Source organism: Symphalangus syndactylus, chromosome 16 (assembly GCF_028878055.3).
Source record: "Symphalangus syndactylus isolate Jambi chromosome 16, NHGRI_mSymSyn1-v2.1_pri, whole genome shotgun sequence".
Lineage (NCBI taxonomy): Eukaryota > Metazoa > Chordata > Mammalia > Primates > Hylobatidae > Symphalangus > Symphalangus syndactylus.
Genome location: NC_072438.2, coordinates 59,743,377 through 59,763,869, shown reverse-complemented (window position 1 = coordinate 59,763,869; position 20,493 = coordinate 59,743,377). Strand labels below are relative to the sequence as shown.

The following is a 20,493-nucleotide window of genomic DNA, read 5'->3' as shown; positions in this document are numbered from 1 at the left end:
AAAGGTCACATATCTCTATCACTGTGAGATTGTTTGCTGGTGCCTTATTTACTTCATTTGGTGAGGTCATATTTTCTGGACTGGTTTTGATGCTGGTGGATGTTTGTCAATGTCTAGGCATTGAAGAGTTAGGTATTTAGTCTATTCTTCACAGTCTGGGGTTGTTTGTTCTCATCCTTCTTGAGAAGGCTTTCCCAGTATTCAAAGGGAATTGAGTGTGGTCACTGCAGCCATATCTGCACTAGGGAGTTCCCAAGTACAGTAACAGTGCAACTCTTGAAGACTTCTCATGTCTTGGTAGGCTTGGGTAAAATCCAGGAGAACTCCCTGGATTACCAGTCTCTCGTTCTCTTTCCTCACTTTCCCCCAGACAGAGTCTCCCTCTCTGTTCCAGTCTGCCTGGAGCTTGGGGAGATGTGATATATTCACTCCCATGGCCACTACGGGTGGCAATGCACTGGGTCACACCTGAAACCAGCACAGTGCTAGGTCTCACCTAAGGCCCATGGCAACTACTGCCTGGCTACTGGTGATGTTTATTCAAGGCCCACCAGCTCTTTAATCAGCAGGTGGTGAATTTTGCCAAGACTTTGTCCTTATCTTCAGCACAACAGGTTCCTTTCTGGCCCAGGTTGAGTCTAGGAATGCCATCCAGGAGCTAGGACCTGGAATTGAGGTTTTTGGCATTTTCTTGGTGCTTTATTTTACTGTGACTGAGCTGGTACTCAAATCGTAAAACAAAGTTCTCTTTACTCATCCTGCTCCTTTCTGCAAGCAGAAAGTCTTTCACTAAGTGGCACTGCCTGGAGTTGGGGGAGAGGTAACACAGCACTTTCTTGGCCACCCTGGGTGGTTTCCCCCTGGGTCGTGTGCACCTCACATCCACTGTCTTTGAGCCCGGTGGAGCACAGTGTCTCACCAGGACTTACCTCAGATGATAGTTGTTATGGCCTAGAATGCCTTTCAAATTTATTCAGGACCCCAGGGCACTTTAGTCAGCTGGTGATGGGGCTAGCCAGAATTCAGGTTTCTACTGCTCTGCCCTACGTAATCCAGACCTTCTTTTTAATTGGACTGATAGACAGCTTTTTGGAGTTGACTTGGAATACAATTAATTCAGGGTTAATTCCTGAAGTAACTTTTTTAGGTGAGATATATAATTTTTAAGCTTTTAAGATATATAATTTTTAAGCTTTAATTACAAGTGCAGTAGTTACTAAATTACAAAAAAAAAAAGGAATTTGAAAGAAACCTAGAAAGATGGTAGACTTTCAATATATTTTCTCTTCAATGTTGAAATTGTAGTTACCAGTTCTAGAGTATTATTTTTACGTTATTTCATTTATAATTTTGGGGGGCTGGATTGTAAAAAAAAATATTTTATATATATAAGTACAAATAATTTACATGCTCGTAGTTTCCTTTTCCCCCAATTTTATTTTGGTAAAATACACATAAAATTTACCATCTTAACCATTTTCAAGTGTACAGTTCAGTGATATCAAATACATTTATAATGTTATGCAACCATTACTACAATCTATCTCCATCACTCTTCCTTTCTATCTCATGAAATTGAAACTTTCTAGTGAACAATATCTCCCCATTTACCCCTCCCCCATCCCCTGGCAACCACCACTCTAGTTTCTGATTCTATGCTTTTTACTACTCCACATACCTCATGTAAGTGGAATTGTACAGTATTTGTCTTTTGTGTGGCTTATTTCACTTAGCTTAATGTCCTTATTGGGAAACTTGTGCACTATTGGTGGAAGTGTAAAATAGTACAGACATTGTGGAAACAGTATGGCAGCTCCTCAAAAGAATTAAAAATAGAATTGCTGTAAACTTCATCAATATTATTTCTGGATATATTCTCAAGAGAATTAAAAACAGAGTCCTGATGAGAAATTTGTACATTCATGTTCATAGCTGCATTATTCACAATAGCTAAAATGTGGATAAAATAGTCATTATAGCTAAACTAAACAAGTAAACTTGTATGGCTTGGCTGTGTACCCACCCATATCTCATCTTGAATTCCCACATGTTGTGACAGAGACCTGGTGGGAGGTAATTGAATCATGGGGGCAGGTCTTTCCCATGCTGTTCTCGTGATAGTGAATAAGTCTCATGGGATCTGATGGTTCTCTAAAGGGGAGTTTCCCTGCACAAACTCTCTTTATTTGCCTGCTGCCATCCATGTAAGATGTAACTTGCTCCTCTTTGCTTTCTGCCATGATTGTGAGGCCTCCCCAGTCATGTGGAACTGTAAGTCATTAAACATCTCTTTCTTTTGTAAATTGCCCAGTCCCAGGTATGTATTTATCAGCAACATGAAAATAGACTAATACAAAATGGATAAGTAAAATGTGTTATATACATACCATGAAATATTATTTAGCCTTAAAGAGAAAAAAAAATTCTGGCATATACTACAATATGGATAAATATTGATTTAGTAGTTTCTTTTTTATTTTTTGTGTATACATAATTTTTAGATCCCAAGTATCTTGATGAACAGTGCTGGAAAGAGATGGAAATTGAATATTTTCATATTAGTTTTATTATAGTGATATTATTTATCTTACAGCAATAAAGCCCACCAATTTGATTAACTAAATTGTCTTAAATTATCCACCGCTTGCTAGTATAATGTGTATGCTTTCACTTTTGTTCCCTTTTTTCCCTTCCTCTCTTTTCTTTCAACATGTCTCATTTCAGGAAGAATTTGAGGTAGCACAGAATATTCTACAGAAACCAAATGTACAAAGAATACATTACAGTCAGGTGCCTGTGAAAATATAAATTAGAATAGAAAGTCAATAATGCAGATAGACCACAAAATTCAGAAAACGTCTAAGCTTGAATAATATATTTAGCACTGTGATTTGTAGCGGTCTAATAAAAATGCTGATTATATACGTTTCACTGTTCATGGGAAAATATACCATGTTCTCAATGAATGTAATTTTTTTCTAGACATTTAATTATGAAGAAATTTTTTACATGAAGTGTTTATAGAAGCCCTCAGGTGATATTATAGAGACAATGTAGGAACAAACATCCTGACAGATTTTAAATTAGTTTTAAGAAAACTACCTACTATGAATTATTTTTGTAGAGAAATAGATTTTCATCTTATATTGAAGTTTCTTCCTCATTCCTATGTTGAAATACAACAAAAATTAGTCCCAGGGAAGTTCTAATTATAAATGTCTTTGTTCATTGATTTTTGTTTTGTACACCTTTTTTTTCTTTTTTTTTCTGTAACAAGGAAGACATCATCTATGTTTTTGAAATCCATGGCCCAAATACAGAGTATTGTGAGGGCCACATTGGCACACGTATTTCAATTTCTGCAAAAACAAAGCCTAAAATCCTCACTTACAGAGAATCTTTGTGATATCCATTCATGGTAACATTCATCAAACTGGATCTGAATTCTCTCTCTAGAGTGAATGAAACCACTATTGTCCCTTTACCTAATGAAATAATTTTATGTATTCTAAACTGCAGATCTCATTATTTTGGTTAGAGATATCTTTCTGATCCTTGAAATGCAATATGGTTTTTGAAAATGAGTTCCTAGTCTTTTTATTCTACACCAATCCACTTCACTAATCTTCTCATAAATCTGGCAGTATTATCATCCTGCCTGTCTTCCATTATAGACACAGAGAGGTTAAAAACTCTCATCCTTGCAATCCTATATTTAAACCATTGCCATAACCTATTTTTGCTTTCTGTGCATCTTTTGAGTGTGTTCTTTCTGCTGTAACCACACTTCAAAAGCTTTCTGCAAATAATGAGTTTGAGGCTAGACGAAAGCCTCAAACTCATTATTTGAGACATATTTTTCAAGGACTTTCAGTCTTCAGTCATCCCATCTCCCACACGAATCCAGTCTTCAAGGATGGTTAGAGAAGTGCACCAACGATGATTAATGACACAAAAGCCAGTGACAAGCTGCAAATAAATGCAAGAGAATTCCTAACTAAAAAAAGAAAAAGAAAAAGAAAAAAATGGTCGGGCGCGGTGGCTGTAATCACGCCTGTAATCCCAGCACTTCAGGAGACTGAAGCAGGCAGATCACGAGGTCAGGAGTTCAAGGCCAGCCTGACCAACATGGTGAAACCCCGTCTCTAGTAAAAATACAAAAATTAGCTGGGCGTGGCAGTGCGTGCCTATAATACCAGCTACTCAGGAGGCTGAGGCAGGAGAATCACCTGAACCCAGGAGGCGGAGGTTGCAGTGAGCTGGGATCACACCACAGCACTCCAGCCTGGTGACAGAGTGAAAGTTCATCTCAAAAAAAAAAAAAAAAAAAAACAAATCCTCATAATGTGAAATTCTTTTCACAACTATTTAATGAGCACCTACTACACACTAGTATTATTTTAGGTCATAGGTACTTAAGTCCCCAAAATTTCAAATTTGGGAATCAGAAGTGAAGCTAAAGCACTGCTTCACACCATGAAATTACACACTGTGCAGAGAAATCTATGCACCTTAATATGGATGAAGTTTGGAGAGTGTATTAAATGAGATGAAGGGAAAGAATAGGAAAGGTAATTCAGATGTGGCAAAACCTTATGGTTATCTGTCCAGTTAGAGGGAATCAGTTGGTGATGTGCATGTCACACAATCACAAAAGTGTCATAATGGAAAATTCAGAAGTGACACACAAACTTCAGCAATCTGCTCATCTTCTGAAAGTCTATTGCACATTAGCTGAACACCTCACACATTCTTACCTGGTCTTATTGACATTTTCGCATCCTGAAGGGTAAAGGAAGAGATTACAGAAGCTAATATTTTCAACCTAATTTGGACCAACGAGGATAATTTGGTTCATAAAGTGCAATTGACAGTAGCCTTTGGAAAAACTGACCATCTCATTTTAGAATTAGAAGCATAATGGGAAGGATTTTCATTGGACGGTTACTCTAGATTTTAAGAAGGAAGACTTCAAAAATTTCAGGTATAAAAAACTCAGAAGAAAGCTCAGAAAAGTAGCAAACTGCTATTGATATAACTCTGACAATGTAAATCTCAAATTATATTAATGAGGAAGAAAAGAAGGATGGTAAGAAAATGGCATAACTGTAGAGAGAACTTTATTGTGTGTTCAGATTATTAAAAATGCATGCACAGAAGATAATAAGGAAGACACATAACCAGAAGGAAGACAAATTACTCTAAATATAGCAATGCAGCATAGACCAGTAAGAATATTGCAGGAAGGTCAACATACGTAATGAGCTGAGGTTTGCAAAATTTGCTACTGACTGTTGAGTTTGGCTTCAACTGGAATGAATAGGGCTATTTTTGATGTAAAGTCAAAACTACTCTGGTTGATACATTTGCTTCACTGCTCTCTTGTTCTCTGGTATTCCTTTTTTTTTTTTTTTAACTAAATGGATACATTACCTAGTATTATAATGAATTTCTTTTGCTTTCACTATTTTCTATAAGCCTATTTTTTTTGCTTTCAGTATTTTCCATAAACCTATTTTATAGCTGATATGTAAGATTCATAAATTTGAAAAAAATATTTTTTTAATTTACCAGTAATGGAAGTGAAAGAACTCAAGTAAAAGGTGTCAAAATGAGTGTATTAAGAGGCCAAAAGTTCAGAGAGAAAAGATAAAATTGGACCTCAGGATATATATATTTAAATGAATGGCAGAGGTTGTACTCACAAGAGGAATTTTTCTGCCTTCTGGAAACTTTTCTCTAACTAGCTGTGATAGAATTATTATTAAGATATTCCAGGAGAATGAAAACTAGCAGCAGAAATAGAAGATGAGCTTTGTTACCATTTTGTGAGAGAGCTGCATAGAAAGAAACTGGAGGTGGCTTCCTAGATCTGAAAGTGGCTCCCATTCAAGAGCCTGTAAGAAACAGAGACTTCAGTCTTACCACTATAAGGAAGCAAATTCTGTCACTAACGCAAGGGTGCTTGGAAGTAGATCTTTCCACAGACCAGCTTCCAAATGAGAATGTAGCCAGGCTGACACCTTAATTGCAGCCTTGTGTGACCTAGAGTAGAAAATAAGCTGTGTCCAGACCCACAAAAACTGTGAGATAATAAACATGCATAGTTTTAAGTTACCAAGTTGGTAGTAATTTGCTACATAGCAATAGAAGACAAATGCAAGAGGAAAGCAGATCAAGGTAGTAACATGGTATGGTGAGAGTAGGAGCCAGCTTACTGAAGACTTATAAGTCACAGTAAGGTCTTCAGCTTTTACTGTGAGTGTGGTGGGAAACCAGTGCATGGTTCCAGTGGAGAGGTGATACAATCAAACTTACATTTCAAAAGGATCACTCTGGCAGTTATATGAAGAAAGGTAGAAGCAGGCAGTCTACTTAAGAAACTATTTTACTAATCAGAGTGTACTGGCTTGAATAAGCCAGCAGAGTAATGAGAAAAGTGGTTGGGTTTTGAAAGTTGTTTGAAAGGTGAGTCTACAGGATTTCTTTGTTAATTGCTTGTGAGGTGAAAGCAAAAGAAAGGAAATGATGCTGAATCTAAGTTTTATTTTTGCATTGAATAACTTTACAAAAAGAGTGCTATTGCAGAAATAACTGGAAAATGAACATTACTACGGGAAAGTCAGGGTTTTGGTTTCGTACATGTTAAGTGTGAAAGCCCGCTAAAGATCTCAATCTAGGGGCTGAGCAGGCAGTTGATTCATAAGACAGGAATAAGGGGAAGCATCAGCTGGAAATACACATTTAATACTTATTAGCAGAATGAGAGTAATTAAAGGACTAGGACTTGCCAGTAATCTAGGGAGTGAATGCAGGTAGAACAGATGTCCAAAGATTGAACTCCGGGGGTATTCTCATTTAGAGAACAAAGAGATGAACAAGAATCAGCAAAGCAGACCAAGACCTCTTGCTGCAAAATATTACTAAAAATCATCAATCACTAAGTATAAAACCATAACAAGAACATCAGCAAAAGATCATTTGTATATCAATTATTCAATGACTAACCCATGAAAGTATTATTTCAACGTGAAAAGTTTAATCTTACTAATTTGGTTTGTATTTTAAAAACATTAAGAATGAAGTAGTATGTTATATTTAATTTTGTCTTTGAAGACATTGCAACTTAAACATTTCTTATGAAGTTCAAAGGAAATTTTTAATTCAAATTAAATCCACTAAATGAAAAAACTTTGAGTAAACAAATAAATATGTAATTTTTAAATGACAAGTGAATTCAAAAATATATTAATGCCAAATCTTGGCAAGGATGCAAAGAAACTGAATCCACTTGTACCTTGCTGGTGGGAATATAAACAGTATAGCCACTCTGAAAAATAATTTGAAAGTTTCTTTAAAACTAAACATGTGCTTACCATAAACTCAGCAACTGCAAAGGTTTGGGCATCTATCCAAAAGAAATGGAAACATGTTCAATGGAAAACTTACACAAATGTCAATAGCTGTTTCATTGGTAATGGCCAAAAATGAAACAATCCAAATGAACTTCAAGAGGTGGTAAGTAAAGTCAACTGTAGCACATCCGTACCATGGAATCCTCCTCAGCAATAAAAAGTGATGAATTACTGATACATGCAACAACTTGGATGTATCTTTTTTCTTTCTTTCTTTTTCGTTTTTTTTTTTTGAGACGGAGTCTTGCTCTGTGGCCAGGCTGGAGTGCAGTGGCATGATTTCGGCTTACTGCAACCTCCGCCTCCCGGGTTCAAGCAATTCTCCTGTCTCAGCCTCCCGAGTAGCTGGGAATACAGGCATGCACCACTGTGCCCAGCTAATTTTTGTATTTTTAGTAGAGATGGGGTTTCACCATGTTGGCCAAGATGGTCTCGATCTCTTGACCTCATGATCCACCCGCCTCGGCTTCCCAAAGTGCTGAGATTACAGGCGTGAGCAACCATGCCCGGCCGGATGTATCTGAAGAAAATTATTTTAAGTGAAAAAAGCCAGTTTCAAAATTTACATGCTGTAAATTTCCATTTACATATCGTTCTTGAAATGACAATATAATAGAATACAAAGCACAATTGTTGTAGCTAGGCCTTAGCAATAGGAAGTGAGGTGTTTTAGTTGCAAAAGGAAAGCAGCAGGGAATTTTGCGTTAAGACTGTTCTGTATCTTAATGTGAAGATATCACGATTGCAAGACATTACCATTGGGAGAAACTGGGTCAAGTGTATATGAAACCTCTGCATTATTTCTTACATCTACATGTGAATCTACAACTATCTCACAATTAAAAGTGATAAATGTTATCAATAGAGGAAAAGGAAAAATAAAAGGAAACTAATTTGATGGAGAAGATGGTCAGGGAGAATCTTACTCTAAATGCAATATGAAACCATGACATTTTTCAACCAAGGGAGTGACCTCTTCTCGCATTTGTTTTATGAAAGAGTTTGGATTTAATGATTCTCCCGTCCATTATTATTTTCTTCTGCAATTCAGAAGATTATTTTCCTTGACAAAGAATCTAAGAGCTATCTAGTAAACAAGGATTTTTAACTTTTCTTAAATCATTCCCTATTTTCCTTATTGTTCTGACTGCCAAAATAGATTTTAAATTCTGAAACCTTAGGATTTTTAATTAATCTTTGTTATTTCTGAGGTCCCTCAGGATCCTAGTCAAGACTAGATCTGACTCTCTATATGTTAAGAGAGTGTGCTCCATTCTACTAAGAGGAAGTCTTGTTTGATCTAATTTCAAATCCCATCACCTTTGCATCTTTGTTACATAATGTAACCTAGTCAAGGGAATGTCATGCCACGCCATAACCTTTGCTCTATTCCTTTTTAGAAGCAAAAATCCCACCCATATTTAAGGGAGGGAACCATACTGGGTGTAACACCAGGGGCTTAGACTATGAAAGCTATCTTAGAATCCTTCCCATCATACCTCCTAATGTCTCCATCACTTACTTTGCCCCACCTATTTAGGCCTCCCTTTTGTCCTCCAGGCATGCCTCTGTGTTAGGGCCTCTACCTGTTGTTTCCTCTGGTTTGAATATTCTACCTCTAGATATTCACAAAAATCAGTCTCATATTTCTTTCTGTCTTTTCTCAAATGTAACTATAACAAACAGGCCTTCCACCCCGATCATCCTATTTAAAGTAGCATTTCCAACAATATTCCCCTATATTCCTGTCTTCAAGCACCTAACTCTACCTAGCTTATTATAGTGTGTTTGTTGTCTGTCTGCCCTCATTAAAATGAAAATTTCATGAGGCAAGGACTTGTTCTCTTGTTATTCATTCTAGCACTTTTAATGGTGTTTTGTGCATAATGGGTCTTAAATATTTGTGGAATAAATAAATAAATATATTTGATAATTATAGCCAGTATGGTTACATAATGTAAGTAATGTAGTGTCTGGAAAGACTTTTTAAAACCAAAAGATTTTGTCTGAAAGAACACAGTATTTGAGCTCACAAGCTTTTGATTCTATAGCATGTAGAACTGCTCCCTAACCTAATAGCTTTGTGGCTCTGCACAAATAATTCTATCTTGTTATGCTTCAATCCCTTTAATCTGTGTAGTACTAAAATAATACTGTCTTATCTTTGGGTTTATAAAGAACTCTGCAGTAACACGTATAAAATATTTATTAAAGTATTTTATAAATAGGAAACTATAAGTACTTACAAATGTAATTGCTCATGGTAGGTTATACAAACCCGATTCATTAGGTAATTGCCAACTCTTACCTCTATTTTATATTGTTTAAGCGCTACTGTTTCAATGATTTCTTCCTGCATAATAAATTACCTAAGATATAACAGTTAAAAACAACAAATTTACTCATGATTCTGTGGGCCAGGAATTCAGGCAGGGCTAAGTGGGGATGGCTCCTCTGCTTCACAGGGTACTGGCTCAGGCAGCTCAGCTGGAATTAAAGGATTTAACATGGCCTCTCTCACACCTTGAGAACCTCGTCTTGGTGGCTCAATGGCTACGTGTTTTCTAAGATGACTGGATCTCTCTCCTTTCATGGAGTCTCATGGACTCAGTCACATGGGGTGTCATTTCTCTTCATGTGACTTCTCTCTCTCCATAGTGTTTCTCCCCCCAGGGCACCTCTTCAGCCAGGCTATCCAACTTTTCACGGCAGCTGGCTTTCTAGGGTATGGAAACGAGAAGCCAAGATCTTTCTTGATGCTTAGGCCCAGACGTGGCACAGAATCACTTCGTAACAAGCCAGACCAGTTTCTAAAGGAAGGAAATAAACTCTAGTTCTTTAGAGAACAAGTGGCAGGAGTGTACAGAGATGGAACTGTTGGCAGCCATTCAGCAGATAATCCACCAAAAAAACCTAAGGAAATGTTCCTTGTTAGACCAAAAGTTGGAATATGGAAATAAAGTGAAAACTATATTTTCCAAACCCCACTCTTATAATATCTAACCTAAAATGAAAAGAGATCAACAAACTAAAGCATACACACATGTACACACATACACACACCCACACACACCCACACACATATTAACAACAAAAAGGATCAAAAGTTTGACATACTAGATTGGAGAAAAATAACTCTACACAACTCAGTCAAGTAATAATTCAGAAGAAAGACAGCCACTGGAAAATGCTAGAGTATGCCAAGGATTGGTGATTGAGAATAATTTGATAATACCTTATAAAATGAAGAAATTGAAATTGGAAACATATTGAAATTGGAAACATAATTTCAAAAGTACAGTTGGCTGTCCTATATGTAAATTACATAAAAATTTGATTTTTTAGTACTTGTTTTTCTAGCTCTGATGTGGAAATAAGAATATATATCTACCTTGCAGAAGATTATTTTTTTCAGTTATAAAAATTATAAAACAGCAAAAGTAAATATTTTTAAAAAGCTAAATCACTATGGATATCAGAGTAATTAAATTCAACATTCATTCTATGCAGTGTATAAGGGCAAATCCAATCCAAAAAATAAAAAGAAATGAGACTTGCTGAGACTTGTTGAAAATAAGAGATCCCTCTTCCTCTAAACTTTTCTTAAAGCATTTACTTTAGAAAACTTGTGAATTCCTAAACATTTCTGTTTCCCTGAAATGTACACAAATGTTTTTTAAAAGCTAAATAAGCATTTTGCCAAGCTTGCAACCCAGGAATGTCTTTTTGAGGACTTAGGAGTCATCTCTTTGAAATGCAATCATCAAGGAAGATAGGACTTTCTATGAAAGTGTATCTGTGAAAGGGTAGGAGGCTAACTTTGGCTGATACTGGATTCCGAGTTGCAAAGCCTGATGTGGACTGAATTGTGTCTTCCTAAATTCAATATGTTGTAGCTCATTACACTAATGGGACTGTATCTAGAAATAGTGTCTTTAGGAGATAATTAAGGTTAAATAGGTCATAAGGATGGAGACCTATCCAATAGGATTATGGTCTTAGAAGAAGAGGAAGAAAGATCAAAATCTTTCTTTTGCTCTTTCTCTGCCATATGAGGACTTCTGGGTATCTGCAAGCCAGAAAGAGGGTTTTTACCAGGAACCAAAGAGGTCAGCACCTTGATCTTGGACATCCCACCTCCAGAACTGTGAGAAAATAAATTCTTGTTGTTTAAGGCACCTAGCATTTGGTATTTTGTTATGGCGGCCTGCGCCAACTAATGTACTACCTCTTGTCATAAAGATACTTATTTTTATTTTAGATAAAGCCAATTAGCTAACACAGGTGGCCACCCCAATTATAAGGTGATTTTAAGGCGAATTGTATGTGATAAATGGTGACATCAAGTCCTCTTACTTGAGGACTATTAATTGTTTATCCTGAGAATATGTGTGTAATGGGTTGTATCTGCTTGTCTATTTAAAAAGGTGAAATTTCTTTTTGATTTGGTAATCTCTTAGCAGATTGCCTGTAATGCTCATCGCATTGTGGTTTAATGTGTACTCAATAATAAAACTGTTTTCTTCCTTTGTGGAAAGGTTTTCTGGGTTGTGAGGAGATTTATTATTATTATTATTATTATTATTTCAGAGACAAGGTCGCACTCTGTTGCCTAAACTGGAGTGCAATGGTGTGATCATAGTTCACTGCCCCCTCGAACTCCTGGACTCAAGCAATTCTCCTGCTTCAGCCTCCGAAGTACCTAGGACTATAGGCGTGTGCCATCATGCCTGGCTAATTTTTAAATTTATTTTTATTTTTTTATACAGATGGGGTTTGCCACTTTATTTTCCCAAGAAGATATAGCTCATGAAATACACAGATTGATCCGAAAAATAAAATAATGTACCAAATAGTTTTAAGTTAGTTTTGGTTAACGAGAAATGCAACTGACTCACTTCATGGGCAACTAAACTATTGGAAGAGAGGCAGAGATTTAGAAAACTGAACAATGGTATGGACATAGAGAATTCCGAATTCTTTTGTTTTCACCACATAGTTGTTGGTGCTTAGTTTTATAAGTACTCTTTTATCTTATTGGTAAAATGAGGATAGATTGGACCGGTGGCTTGTTGGTAATATCCACGTTTATACATATTTCATTGATAATACACTTCATTAAATTAGTTTCAAATTGGAGATGCCACATAAGAATTAACTGCTGGATTATGAGAAGAAGAAAGAAGGAAGAGAAGTAGAAGGGGAGGAGAAGAAGAAGAAAAAGAAAAAAAGACTAACTTTTTATTTGGGACATGTGCTTTTTATATGGGACACGTGCTCTTGGGTTTCCCACAGTTTTCACCATTAGTTGGTTTGTTCATCTGCTTATGCTTTCTGTACACATGTATGCAAGATAGAGGTCACTGAACAAACCACTTGAAATAGGTGGGTATGACAAGAGCAAAAAATAACTGTCTAAATAGTACTTTTCTGCTATCCTTTTGAGGAAAAGTAACATTTATATGTATACATGGGTAAGGGAGGCCATGAAATGTTTCCAAGATGTGCTCCAACAAGGCATCCTTCCTTTGTTTCTTGACAGGCACCCATTAGTGGTGTAAAGAAAACATGCCTTCACCACCGGTGCCTTAATTGGCCAGGATTTCAACATAGAACAAACTATATGCATTTGTAAAGTCAGCTATTGACTGATTGAAAAATCTTACTAGAAGTGAATTTTAAAATACCACCAAACCTATTTGGTTAAGTGTACCTTTACTAACTAGATTTCAGTTTTTAATCTTGGTTATAATGATTTGTTTTTAATACAGACTTAAAATTTCTATTCTTTAAACATCTGATTTACTATCATTTTGTGAAAAAGAATTGCCTCTTTTTTTGGTTGAAGGCTTCAAAATGGGTATAGTTTTTAAAACAGATGAAAGGTCAAACATGTAATGAAAATTAATTTTATATCCAGTATACCAAACTATGGCAGTTATGTGGGCTTTCATGTTGTAGGTTTAATGAACATATGATATTTTTATCTGATCTATGGATAGTATATAAACTATATCGGCCAGGCACAGTGGCTCACGCCTGTAATCCCAGCACTTTGGGAGGCCGAGGTGGGCAGAACATGAGGTCAGGAGATCGAGACCATGGTGAAACCCCGTCTCTACTAAAAATACAAAAAATTAGCTGGGCGTGGTGGCGGGCACCTGTAGTCCCAGCTACTCGGGAGGCTGAGGCAGGAGAATGGTGTGAACCTGGGAGGCGGAGCTTGCAGTAAGCTGAGATCAGCCACTGCACTCCAGCCTGGGAGACAGAGCAAGACTGTCTCAAAAAAAAAACCAAACTATGAGTATACCATATGTTTGTTTTATATCAGAAAATTGCCACAAATCAACTTTAAAAAAGGAAACTTAGAGTATCTTCTTAACCTAAAATAACATTAAATGGTATCATTAGTTTTGAGATGATTTATAATTAGTTTTTCTTTCAAATAATAATAAATGAAACTTACCAAGTATGAGGTTCATCACTTTTTAAAAGCTTCCTTCATGAAATAAATTAATATTGTCAATAATAAGAAATAAAACAAATGTCCAAATCAGCTAAAAATAAATCTTTTTAAAAGAGAAAATGTCACAAAAAGATAAAATGATCAAGATCTAATTTTTAAATTGTGATGGATATTGGAGGACTAATTGCTTGTATGTTGAATACCCTGTCCAGGCAAAATTAAAATGAACTGAAATTAACGTGCTTGAAAATTGCTTATGTCATACATACAGCCATTCAAATTTCAGACATTATGTCTCCAGCAATTCTCCTGCTAAATCCATTGCCCTCACATTCTTTATACATATTCCATTTCCAGTCTTTTGCCTGAATGGCTTGCTGAAAACTATTTTTAGCCTTGGACTATTGGCAGCCACCTAACTAATTCCAAGACTATGTAACAAAGAAAAATGAGGAGAGACGGAGGACATAGCATGGCTGCTTCAAGCCCAGACCATTTCATCAGGCCTCCTGTCATGATTTTTAAATAATTTAATTGTTTTATTATTTTTTAAAGCATGAGGCAATATCTGAGGGTGACACTTTAATTTTTGGGGATTAGCGTCTTTAAGAAATGTTAAGTCATCACAAAGTTTAATGAATCAAATTATTGTAGTTAGTCTTAATCTAACAAACAATAGCATATAGAATGATGTATTGTGTTTCAAAATGTATTCTCTCCTTTATTTCACATTTAAAATTTTGCAAACTAAGAATGTAACTGATTGGTTATAGAAATTACAGTCAGTCTTCTCCATGGGGCTTCCGAATGCCTAAAATCTTAATTCTAGTACTCGAACTATCCAACATGGATTACAAATAAAACCACGTGCATGGCACAAGCAGCTGCATATTTAAAATGAATTCTAATTTATAAGATTGGAATTTTTTCTGTGTCTCATTGACTTATAACTATTTTGATTTGAAAAGTAACCACAACTTGGAGAAGAGGAAAATAGCAGATATAGATATATTAGCAGATAAAGCAGATAAAGATACTAGTAGATAAGATACAATTTATTATAAAATCTCAGACTCAAGATTTTGTAATATATCTCACTGAGATTTTGAGTTCAAAACTTATAGCATGCATTTTAGCAACACACAGCACTTTACCACCTACTGAAAAAGTTTGAGTTTAAAGACTTAGGAATATAGAAACATTAAATATTTCTATGGACAATATGAATTTATATTTAATTATTTAAAATCATACAAATTTTTATTTTCAATTTTTATTTTACATATTTATCTTCCAAAACCAAGAGATTCGTGATTTAAGATTTCCTATAAAAAAATCTAACAGAAGCTATTACCCTCAGCTTTACTGCTTTTGTGACACTGGGGAAAGTGTAGCTGTTTCTTGCCTTGAAATAATGCTGCTACTTAACCCTGGATTTACTTGAAGAATTGAGAAAGCAAGTAGGAAATTAAAGAAACCAACAAAAAATATTAAATCTAGAAAATATTTTGTACTTTAATGACATTAGTACCAATAGGCCTCCTTCAGGCACTGTTTCTAAATTTGTTTGAATCTTTGTTACGATACTTCATTTCCTGAAAGCACGGCCCACTTTGGAGCAGTGTTCTTAACTGGTCTTATTCTATTTATGCTGTTACTTCACAATGGTGTTAATCTGGTAGCTGCATATTTTCTTAGAACTATTATTGCAGGCTTTATGGATTTTAAGGACTATGCTGCTTTAAAGACAATAATTTTATAAGTTCCAAACATGTTGGGTAGCACCAGCATTCAAAAATTTCTCAGGCATGTGAAGTTTATTTTTTAATGAAGAATAAACCCAGGCACGGCCAAGTGTAAGATACTGGAAATAACCATTTCCAAAGTACATCAGAGAAATTTAAAAGGTCACAGAACTCCTTATAACATTAATATTTGACATTTGAATTATTTTCCAGTTTAGCAAGCTGGATAAAGAGCTTCATCTTCAGATGAACTGAAACAACTAAAAATACAAAAACTTTGTCTTCAGTTCAGTCAAGATAAATTGCTGAGAATACAACTGTGTGCAAGGCCAAAGGTTTATAGCACTAAAAGAGGAACTGTTGACAATCATTTTAAATATTTGAACAATCATGGTCCTGTTCTTTAGAAAGAAACCCAAAGTTTTAAAACCCAAAGTTTTAAACAGTTATTTTAAAGGAGTGCCTGCAGGCAATGTTCAATAGAAGTTAGCATCACCATCATCATCATCTTCATTATCAGTCATAATGGTGAATAGTTGGTAGCTCAATACAAGCAAAACAGACATTCCTCTCTTCAAGGTCACTATCCATATCACTCTCCAGAGTTCTCTCTCTCAAGGAGAATGAGATTTGCCATCAGAAAGCCTTCTTAGGTTACAACTATGACTCTGCTACTTATTACAATAAAAACTGGGCATGTTTCTTAACTTTGGTGAATATATAACTGTTCTATAAAATAAGGCCAAAAACTTGTACATCACAGGTTAAGATAACAATGTAGTCTCTAACACAGAGTAGGTGCTTCCTTTATATGCATTAGTGTTTTCTCTTCTCTGAAACATGTATTAAATTGAAACACTTTTCAATGCATCCACTCTGTGGAGGAGAATTCTAGTAGTACTATAAAATCCATTCTCCTCTTTGTCCTTAGTAACAGAACTTCTGAATGTTAACTGGGCAAATTTCTTCCCTAGATATACTCAATTTCTCAGTTGTCCTTCCAGCTGAGTCTGGCCACGTTAGTTCTGATGAATATAAAAATAGAAATGCAATGTTCTACTTCCTAAGAGTAAGCTAGATCAGTACTTGACCTACTCCTGTGGCAGGCCAGGTCTCAGTAATGCAGGCCTCCATAACAAGAGTTTAAGCACTAACTGAGGGGGTTAAGTTACATATTAAAAGCTGAAAGAGCCAGTGCCTTGATACAAAGGCTGGAATGTAAAAAACCTGCCAAGAGTTTTGCCTACACCTTTCCTGGGCCTTAAACCAAGACAAAACAACAAAGAAATTCTTAACAGGACCCATTTAGGATTAAACAAGTGTTATTGGGGGTCTGAAGAATTCTCTAAACCTACATGAATTAGCAGGAGACAAGGTAAGGGTAATCACCCCAGAACCTGGACCTATTTAGTTTAAGTAAATTTACTGAGGATCCAGAGGAAGGTCTGCAAGACTCAGACCTTAGTTATAGATTCAAAGAAGTTAATCATTTATGTCTTTAGATGAATGCATGCTTAAATGTAGACATATAGCTTAGAAGGTATATAAGCTCTGGAAAACTTGTAATTTTGAGTTCATCTGGTGATAATTTACAGGCTTTCTCCCTGTAACCGGTTACAGAAATTAAAAAAAAAAAAAAATTCTCGGCTAGGTACGGTGGCTCACGTGTGTAAGCCCAGCAGTTTGGGAGGCCGAGGCAGGTGGATCACAAGGTCAGGAGATCGAGACCATCCTGGCTAACATGGTGAAACCCCGTCTGTACGAAAAATACAAAAAATTAGCCAGGCTACTCTGGAGGCTGAGGCAGGAGAATGGCCTGAGCCTGGGAGGCGGAGCTTGCAGTGAGCCGAGATCGTGCCACTGCACTCTAGCCTGGGCAATAGGGCGAAACTCTGTCTCAAAAAAAAAAAAAAGAAAAAAAATTCTCTTCCTCCCCAGTTTATCTGCATCTTGTTATTGGGCCACAAGAAATAGCAGCCCGACCCTCAGTTTGGTCCGGGAAGACTCCTTCTCTTTCCTGATTCTTATGGACATAATAGGTGCAGGAACAGCAGCCATTTTGGATCATGTAGAAGAGGGACAAACCCTAGAAATGGATTGGTTAGAAAGCTGAAAAGCCTGTGTATTTTTAGTGACACATGGCTCAAACTTTGGTGTGTTGTCTGATCCCCACATCTGAGACTGTTAAGTTATTTGGATAAAATCTTATGCATTTAAGCCACTCTTGATTTCAGTTTTCTTTCCCAAGTAGCAAAATTAAATCCTAACTAAAATCTGTCCCAAATTATCTTTGGGAATACAAGCAGAGTCAAGATGTTATTCATATATTCTTCTAGTTTAAATATTTTTTGATAGCACTTTTGCTAGGGTCACTTTTTACATAAAGGTCTCAGAAATACTTAAATTATATTTATGGTATACATACAAACAAATTCTATAAAAGCCAGATAAATAGGCATGAAGTTAAAAACAACGGCATTTAAAAACAGGAATCCACTACCTTTCACTGAGCTTTAAGTTCTGTACATTCCAAAGGGGGCACTGAAAAAAGTGATTAGTGTCTGACCATTTGTTCTGTTTACTGTTGCTGTTTTGACACCACGCCAACACAACTTAGTGGCTTAAATCAGGAATTAAGCCTTTTTTACTCTCCAGAATTTTGTGGATTAAGAATTTGGACAGGGTACAAGGGGAACTGCTAGACTGTGCTCTATGGTGTCTGGGGCCTCACTTGAGAAGAGCTGAAAGGTGGGGTGACTCAAGAGTTGGGGGTAGAATTGTCTGGAGGTTTTATCCTTACAGGTCTGTAGCCAGCATGTAAAGAGTTGAAGCCTAGGATTTTCGGCTACACTCTTACAGTCTTCTCTGTTTGATTTGGCTTCATCACAGCATGGTGGCCTTAAGGTACTCAAGCATCTTAGAGAGTGGTACAAGGCTCCAAGTGCAAGTGTTTCAACAAACAAGATAGAAGCTGCATCACCTTTCATACATAACTCATTCCTCACTGCTACTATACTCTACTCATCAAAGCAGTTCTAGGGGAAGAACTGTCAGAAAATTGAGAGGGCAGGAATATTTTCAAATAGCCACACCTTTGTGTATTGAAGGAAACATAAGCACATGAAAATTTTGTCATGACCAGGTGTGCTGGTGCCAATGACACTGTAAGAGACAGTGTGAGGAATTAACATAGCTTATATCAGTTAGGCAAATTCCTGAATGCTGTCATGGCCCTTTCAGACTAATGGTATAAAAAGCACGGAACCCAGACGTATTAGTCTGTTTTCACACTGCTATAAAGAACTACCTGACACTGGGTAATTTACAAACAAAAGAGGTTTAATTGACACCGTCCCTCATGGCTGGAGAAGCCTCAGGAAACTTACAATTATGGCAGAAGGGGAAAGGAAGCAAGGCATATCTTACGTGATGGCAGGAGAGGCAGAGAGAAATTGAAGTGGAGAAGTGTCACACTTTAAAAACATCAGCTCTTATGAGAACTCACTGTCATGAGAACGGCATGGGGAAAACTGCCCCCCATGATCCAGTCACCTCCTACCAGGTTCCTCCCCTGACATGTGGGGATTACAATTCAAGATGAGATTTAGGTGGGGACACAGAGCCAAACCATTTCACCAGAGGGCTGAGTAACTCTAATCTGGCAGGGTGATTATCCTACACAGGTTGCAATGGCCCCTGAAATTTGGATGCACTTTGTGAGAGACCAGTGTCTAGGTAACTAGAAACTAGGTAAATGTTGGAGACCTGCTTCCATTCATTTCTGTCGTTGTCTGGTTCATTTCCTTTGCATTGTTTGTTGATCTGTATTAAACAAAAATGAAAGCAAACCTTTTATCTGAGTCTCCATTTTTACCAATCCTCACACTTACAGTTCAGTGTCTTAGTCTGGTTTTGAATAACAAGAACCTTTTGTACTTGAAAGTATAAAACTTGATAGCAGCAACATTATTGATATTTAGAGCTCAGTACCTTGTCTAATTATAAGCAGACAGAAACAAGTGTCAAGATATTCTTGCTTATTAGGTCACAGATAATTTCTTCCTCTAAGAATTCATAAACTGATAGACTAATATTGGAGAAAGAAATGCAATTTAATTGCTGAAAGTCTCTCTCAGTTTACTGGACTTGTAATAGAGGGAAAATTCCAAGCAACTTGGGGAGCTTTGGTGAGAATTAAAATAGATGGATGTGAATAGCTCCTGGCACGGAGCAGGCACTAATAACTGCTGGCTTCATTCATTACAGATAATGAACCAGTAACACAAGTCTGAATTGACACCTCCCTCACACTACTAATTTACTTTATTTCCTTCCTGCCCCACATCAGAGTATGAACATTATATATATATTTTTTTCTTGTAGGAATTATTTGTAATGGTGGTAGTAGAACTAGGGGATTAAGACATCCAGATTCTGATGTGCAAGTTCCATTTTTTCTGTACTGATAATCTAACATTATGCTGTTACGTAGAGAGGCATTCTTCAATTTATATACACCTAGAAAAGGTGCATGGAAAAAAAGCTATATGAAGGCATCAAAACTCAAAATTATAGCAGAGTCACAGAATGAACATTTTAAAGCCTTGTCTCAACCCTAGATATATGCATAGATTTTTCCAACAGATCATTATAATGCCATTTGACCTTTTTACATCTTCAGTACAATATGTTTTTTAGCTACATTGATGAAAATAGGGAGCAACTCTCCTTGATGTTAGAGATCTTGGCAAATGTAAAGTATTTAACAATGAATAGACCATCTTATAAATGTGAATTAACCTGCTAAACTCAGTGAAAGGACAGTAACACTGTGGCACCAGTAGGACTGATGAATGGCCAAGAGTTA

General features: G+C 36.4%; 1 long non-coding RNA gene across 1 annotated transcript in view; it reads left to right on the top strand.

Moving 5' to 3' along the window:
* Nucleotides 1-2,197: 2,197 nt before the first annotated feature.
* The window catches only part of LOC129464729 (uncharacterized), a 51,000-nt gene continuing 32,704 nt past the window's right edge, over nt 2,198-20,493 (top strand). The window contains exon 1 of the long non-coding RNA XR_008651709.2: nt 2,198-2,271. This is a non-coding gene — a long non-coding RNA (uncharacterized lncRNA). The remainder of the gene's footprint in view (nt 2,272-20,493) is intronic.